Source organism: Pan paniscus, chromosome 22, assembly GCF_029289425.2.
Source record: "Pan paniscus chromosome 22, NHGRI_mPanPan1-v2.0_pri, whole genome shotgun sequence".
Lineage (NCBI taxonomy): Eukaryota > Metazoa > Chordata > Mammalia > Primates > Hominidae > Pan > Pan paniscus.
The window spans coordinates 1,313,338-1,320,837 of NC_073271.2; positions in this window are offsets into that span (position 1 = coordinate 1,313,338).

Below are 7,500 nucleotides of genomic sequence, written 5' to 3' on the forward strand. Positions count from 1 at the left end.
CTCTCTCTCTCTCCCCGCCCCTCTCTCTCTCCCCGCCTCTCTCTCTCTCCGTCTCTCTCTCTCTCTCTCCTCTCTTCTCCCCCCGAACTTTTATTTGTCGTTCAAGCATACATGAGCAAGATTGTGACATAGGTAAACTTGTGACGGGGGTGTTCAGTGTGCAGATGATTTCGTCACCCGGGTAGTCAGTGCTGTGTCCAAGAGTATTCGTGTTTTGTTTTTTTCCTGAAGCTGTCTCTCCTTCCACCCCTCCTCCCTCAAGCAGGCTTCCGCGTCCCTGGTCCCCCTCGTTCTGCCCATGCAAGAACTCTCATCTGTAAGTTCCCACTTGTAGATGAGAACGCGCGGTATTCAGCCGATCTTTGCTTTCATCTTCGCTGGTGGCGGTGAAAGAGGCATGACACTAAATCGACCCTTAGGACGCCGTTTATGTTTAAGTCGAGGAGCTTATCAGGGAAATAGGAGAAGTACGGACGCCACACGTGACCGAGAGAAAAGTCTGAAAATGCCCCTCGCATCCAAGCGGGGACCCGGCCTCGACCTCCCGAAATCATACACCGAGTGGGGAAGCCCAGCAAGGCCCGCCTGTCTAGATTTCTCTCGGCCTCTCTAAGCACCGAAGCACGCGCTTCTCACTTTCGTGGAAGGGGCAGGGCCCTACCCGGCACGGGGGTGTCTGACAGACTGACAGAGAAAGAGACAGACATAGAAAGACAGAGATGGACAGAGAGAGACAGTGAGAAACAGACAGAAAGAGAGAGAGACGGAGAGAAACAGACAGGGAGGGGGGAGAGAGAGAGAGAGAAACGGACAGGGAGGGAGAGACAGAGAGAGACAGACAGACAGGCAGAGAAAGAGAGAGTAAGACAGAAGATAGGCACAGAGAGAGAGAGAGAGAGAGAGAGAGAGAGAGAGACCGACAGAGAGACACAGAAAAAGAAAGAGAGAGGCAGGCAGACAGACAGAGAAAGACATAGACAGACAGAGAGAGACAGAAACAGACAGAAAGAGAGAGAGAGAAACAGACAGGGAGGGAGAGAGAGAGAGACAGACGGGGAGAGAAAGAGAGTAAGACAGAAGACAGACACAGTGAGACAGGCAGAGAGGGAGAGAGAGAGACAAAGACAGAAACAGAGACAGACAGAAAGAAAGAGACAGACAGACAGACAGACAGACAGGCAGGCAGACCGACAGAGAAAGAGACACAGAGAGAAAGACAGAGACGAACAGAGAGAAACAGACAGAGAGACGGTCCTAGCCCAGTAGCGATACAGTGCCTTTTCTTTCATTTTCTCTTTCTTTTCTTTTCTTTTCTTTTCTTGTTTTCTGTCTTGTATATCTGTATGTACGTATGTATGTATGTATGTATGTATGTATGTACGTACGTACGTAGGTATGTATTTATGTATTTATCTGGAGACCGGGTCTCACTCTGTCGCCCAGGCCGTAGTGCAGTGGTGCGATCTTGGGTCACTGCAACCTCCGCCTGCCAGGTTCAAGCAATTCTTCCGCCTCAGCCTCCCGAGTAGCTGGGATGACAGGTGCCGGCCCCACGGCACCTGACTCAATTTCGTGTTTTCAGTAGAGACGGGGTTTCACCACGTTGGCCGGGCTGGTCTCGAACTCCTGACCTCGGGAGCCACTGCGTTCAGTGTACAGTGCCACTTCTTAGAAATCACTCCTCACGGGAACACACACTTAGAGGTGACGTGTAGAGATTTTATTTACTTAGTTCGTTCGTTCGTTCGTTCGTTAGTTATTATTTGCGCGGGGAGGTGGGGGGACGGAGTTTGGCTCTTGCTGCCCAGGCTACAGTGCAATGGCCTAGGGGACTCAAGGAGTCAACCTATGGCAGAGAGGACACGTCCTTCTGAGCGTAAGGGCCGCAGCGAAAGTTGGCAGGGCCCGCGCTTTCAAAGGCTGAAATCCCGGCGGCTCAGGCCTGTCGTTTCCAGCACTTTGGGAGGCCCAGGAAGGCGCATCATTTGAGGTCAAGAGTTCGATACCAGCGTGGCCAACGTGGAGAAACCCCCTCTCTACTAAAAATAAGAATATGAGCCGGCCATCCTGGTGCGTGCCTGTAATCCCAGCTACCGAAGAAGAATCACTGGAGCCCGGGAAGCAGAGGTTCCAGTGAGCCGAGAGAGCGCCACTGCACCGCAGCCTGGGTGACAGAGCGAGAGAGACTCAGTCCAAAAAAAAAGAAAGAAAAGAAGAAGAAGAAGAAGAAGAAGAAGAAAAAGAACCGGCCCAAATACTGCATTGTCGCTGAACGTTCTCCCAAAAGGCCAGAAACCCCCTGACTCAGGTCAAGGAGGTGGTGTTTGGTTGTACTTGTCTCTCTCTCTCTCTCTCTCTCTCTCTCTCTCGCTCGCTCTCGCTCTCGCTCTCGCTCTCTCGCTCTCTCGCTCTCTCGCTCTCTCCCCCTCTCTCCTCTCTCCCCCCTAACTTTTATTTGTCGTTCAAGCATACATGTGCAAGATTGTGACATAGGTAAACTTGTGACGGGGGTGTTCAGTGTGCAGATGATTTCATCACCCGGGTAGTCAGTGCTGTGTCCGACAGTATTCGTGTTTTGTTTTTTTCCTGAAGCTGTCTCTCCTTCCACCCCTCCTCCCTCAAGCAGGCTTCCGCGTCCCTGGTCCCCCTCGTTCTGCCCATGCAAGAACTCTCATCTGTAAGTTCCCACTTCTAGATGAGAACACGCGGTATGTAGCCGATCGTTGCTTTCATCTTCGGTGGTGGCGGTGAAAGAGGCGTGACACTAAATCGACCCTTAGGACGCTCCCCTCCGTCCCCACCCCGCACCCCCTCCCCACACACACCCTCATTCCCGCACCCCCTCCTGAAACGCAAGGAAGGAAGAAAGAAATGAAAGTAGGCGGTGAGCCTGCAAGGCGGTGGAGGCGGGGGATCTCAGAGGGCGAGCAAGCGATGGCGGTCGGGGGATGTGTCCACTGAGGTATCAAAACTAGGGGACCCACTTTTCAGCCGCAACACACCCCCTAATCCTCAGCCGCAGCCAGCCTCTGGGTGGGGTTGCGCCTGTCAAAGCTTCCGAATGGAGAGAAACCCAAGGCTACGGAAGGCATCAGCTCCAACTCCAGGAAGGGAATAGGGCTTTGTGCATATGAATGGGGCTTTGAAAGGCGTTGCCGCGGCTTCCAAAGCGATGCGCTGTGCCTCGCCTCGCCCCGCCCCGCCCCGCCCAGAGCGAGACTCCGTCTGAAAATAAGTACACAAATAAATCATAAAATAATTTATCAATAAATAAGAAAGAAAGAAAGAAAGAAAGAAAGAAAGAAAGAAAAGAAAGAAAGGAAAGAAAGGAAAGAAAGAAAGAAAGAAAGAAAGAAAGAAAGAAAGAAAGAAAGACAGACAGACAGACAGACAGAAAGAAAGAAAGAAAGAAAGAAAGAAAGAAAGAAAGAAAGAAAGAATCAGTACAGCGACCGTGGTCGTGAATCATTCCCCGGAGTCCAGGCGCAGTGGCTCACGCCCGTCACGCCAGCACTTTGAGACGCCGGGCAGGAGGGTTGCAACGAAATGATGAGACCCCGTCTGTGGGAAAACATTTAAAAATGAAGGCCGGGTGCGGTGGCTCACGCCTGTCATCCCAGCTGTTCCGGAGGCCGGGGAGGGCGGATCACCTGAGGTCGGGAGTTCGAGACCAGCCCGATCGACATGGAGAAGCCCCGTCTCCACTAAAAATACAAAATCAGCCAGACGTGGCAGCGCACGCCCGCAATCCCGGCTACTCAGGAGGCCGATGCAGGAGAATCGCTTGAAACCGGGAGGCAGAGGTTGCGGCGAGCCAAGATCGCGCCACCGCACTGCAGTCTAGGCCACGAGAGCGAAACTCTGTCTCGGGCGGGGGGGGGGGGGGGGGGGAGGAAAAGAAAATTTAAAACGGTGTGGGCGCAGTGGCGCGTGCCTGCGGTCCCAGGTTCTGTACTCTGGAGGCTGAGGCGGAAGGATCGCTCGAGTCCAGGAGCGTCCACGCTGCAGGGAGTGAGTTACGATGGCACCACTGCCGGGGTGACGGAGCGAGATGCCGTCTCTAAATCAGTCCATGAGATCACTGGAAGGCGCTCTCTGTGTCTCACTTTCCAAGAGGGTCTCTTTAGGCCAAGCAGGCATGGTACCTCACGCCAGTCATCCCAGCACTTTGGGAGGCTGAGGCGGGAGGAAAGAAGGAAGGGAGGAAGGGAGGAAAGAAGAAAAGAAGAAAGGCAGGAAGGCAGGAAGGCAGGAAGGCAGGAAAGAAAGAGGGGAAGAGAGAGAGAGAGAGAAAGAAAGAAAGAAAGAAAGAAGAAAAGAAAAGAGAAGAAAAAAGAAGAAAAGAGAAGGGAAGAAAAGAAAAGCAAACGGGGAGGGGGCATATCTCCTTGACCGGTGACCGCCCAGGATACAGTGGGTCACGGCCGACCGAAGCCTCGACCTGTGGGGCAAGTGATCCTCTCCTCATCTCAGCCTCCCGAGTAGCTGCGACTACAGGCGGCCATCACCGCGCACAACTCATCTTATAATAACATCATGATTGTATCGAGACGGGGTCTCGCTCCGTCATCCAGGCTGGATCGCCACGGCACGATCTCAGCCCATCGCAACCTCGGCCTCCCCGGTTGGAACAACTCGCCCGCCCCAGTCTCCCGAGCGGTCGTGATTCCAAGCCCACGCCACCAGGCCCGGCTAATCGTTCTATTTTTCAGAGAGACGGGGTTTCGCCACGTCGGCCAGCCTGGTCTCCAACTCCCGGCCCCAAGCGATCCACCGGCCTCGGCCTCCCAAAGTGCCGGAATGACAGGCGTGAGCTAGCGTGCCCGGCCCAGATCATCTTTTTCATCCATTGTAGAGAAGGGGTTTCGTCAGCCAACGGGTGGAAGGTGGGGTGGGTTTCACTCAGCCTGCGTACTGTGAAAAGGTTAAGTGAGTGTGCTTTGTGAACTAGATATGGAAATGTGTGTGTGTGTGTGCGCGTGCGTGCATGCGTGCGTGCGCGCGCGCGTGTGAGAGAGAGAGAGAGAGAGAGAGAGAGAGAGAGAGAGAGACACCAATCCCACCACGAGGACCCGGAAATAGTGTTTGATCTGTGTCCCTGCCTAGTCACCTGTCTTGTGTGTAGACGACTGAGGATTCCACAAATGAAGGTCAGCAGTATCTATTGAGCTGTTTCTGCCTCTCACGCGTCTCATCTGTGTGCTGGAGAAAGGGAAGAGAAGAGGTTCCGATGGGAAGTTGTCTTCACGCCTGAGGCAGCTGAAGGCAGACCGAAGGGAAGGAGGGCATCCTACGTGACATTTCCATACCCACGCACCCTTTACAATGCTGGGGCCGCCAGTCCACCCCGTACGTCAGCCCACCCCCAAGAACAGCACGGTCCGGGGTGGTCCAGTCTCATCCCAACCGGCCCACCCGGGGCATCCGGTGGAAGTCTTCGCCTGAGGATCCGAGGGCAGCGTCAACGCGGTTCCCCTGGGGTCGCCCGGCAAAGGCCAGCCGGGGGAGGGTAGCGGGACGTGAGTGGGGGGGGGGGTCGCATCCACCTCAGAGCTCCCTGGAAGGTGGCAGGTAGCCGAGCCAGAGACGTCCGGCAGGATATAGATGTGGAAGGCGTGTCAGTCCTCTCCCTATACCTCTCCTGTGGAAAATGCCAGGGCGGCGGTGGGAGCCTCGGCTGGGGGAGAAGCGGGGACAAGGGGGAGAGGGAAGGAGGCCCTCGGGAGGTTTCGGCACCGAAAACCCACTCAGCCAAGCTCCCTCCGTGTTTCCGCGTCCAAGGTACACCCCGGGAGACGGCAAGAGAAACGTTCACACCGTGCTTTCCGTCTTCGTGTTTATCTCTTTCATCTTTTCCATTTTACGAGAGATGCTCATTTCAACAAGCAGACGGCGGATGTGACGGGAGAAGTGTCAAGGCCAGGAGTTTGAGACCAGCGTGAGCAACAGAGCAACACAAGTAGGAGAGCCCAGCTGAAAGAAATGAAAGAGGAGGAGGAGGAGGAGGAGGAGGAGGAGGAGGAGGAGGAGGAGGAGGACGACGACGACGACAAGGGGGGTTGGGGGGGGAAGGAGAAGGAAAGAAAAGAAAAGAAAAAAAGAAAAAGAAAAACAACCACCACCAAGAAAGTTAAGATCCTCCAACGGTCGGAAGTTGAAGACCAGCCTAACCAAGATGGAGAAACCCCATCTGTACTAGGAATAGAAAAATTAGCCAGGCACGATGGCTCATCGCTGTCATCGCAGCTACTCGGGAAGGCTGAGGCAGGAGAATCACTTGAACCTGGGAGGCGGAGGGTGCGGTGAGCCGAGATCCGCCATCGTACTCCACCGTGGGCGACAAGAGTGAAACTCCGTCTAAAGAGAAAAAAAAAAGAAAGAACGAAAAGGCGGATCGGTGAGATGCGTGTGAACATTTTATCTGTTCGCAGTCCCCGTATTAAAAACGGAAAGAACCGACCCATGACAAACATGACCAGAGCGTACCGTGCCCACGCGTGTCATCACAGCACTCCGGGAGGCCGATGCGGGAGGATCTCTGGAGCCTAAAAGTTGGAGATCACCCCGACACGTGAGATGACGCCTACAATCATCATAATCATAGAAGTTTAAAAAGAGATCACGTGTGCCCAGAGCATGGACAACAAAGCGAGAGCACATCCGTACTAAAAAGAAGACGATTGATAGGCAGGCAGGCAGGCAGGCAGGCAGGCAGGCAGGCAAACGTAGAAGGAGCCAGGCGCAGCGTCTCACGCCTGTAATAGCAGCAGTGTGGGCGGCCGAGGCAGGCAGGCGGATTGCTTGAGGACAGGAGTTCGAGACCAGCATGGGCAACATGATAGAATCCCGAAACCCATCTCACTCACATACATACATACATACATACATACGTACATACATACATACCCACGCATACATACCTACGTACGGAAAACATGAGAAGCAACATAGAAGTCAGCCGGTGTGGTGGTGCGTGCCTGTAGTCTCAGGTAATGGGGATGGGAGGGATCAGAGGCAGGACGACCGTTTGGTCGGTCCAAAGCATTGAGGTTGGGGTGATCCTGGGCGGCAGAGACAGAGGAAGACCCTGCCAGTAAGGGAGGGAGGGAGGGAGGGAGGGAGGGAGGGAGGGAGGGAGGGAGGGAGGGAGGGAGGGAAGGAAGGAAGGAAGGAAGGAAGGAAGGAAATAAACAAGCAAGCAGGCAAGCAAACGATGAACATGACAGTGACACAGAATAACCCATGAGAATAAACAAGCAAATAACAGGGTATGAATGAAGCTAAAAGGCAATTAAGATCGCAATCAATTGTTTTCTCTGCACCCCACCCCACTCCACCCCACCGCAGCCCAGTAAGCTGGAGTGGAAGTGCGCGATCACAGCCCACGTTAGCCTCTCCCTGCCGGGCTTAAGAGATCCCTGTAGTCCCAGCTACGTGGGAGGCTGAGGTCACCAGAGCCCAGAGTCAGAAGACCAGGCGGGCCGGCCCCAAAAGAAAAGA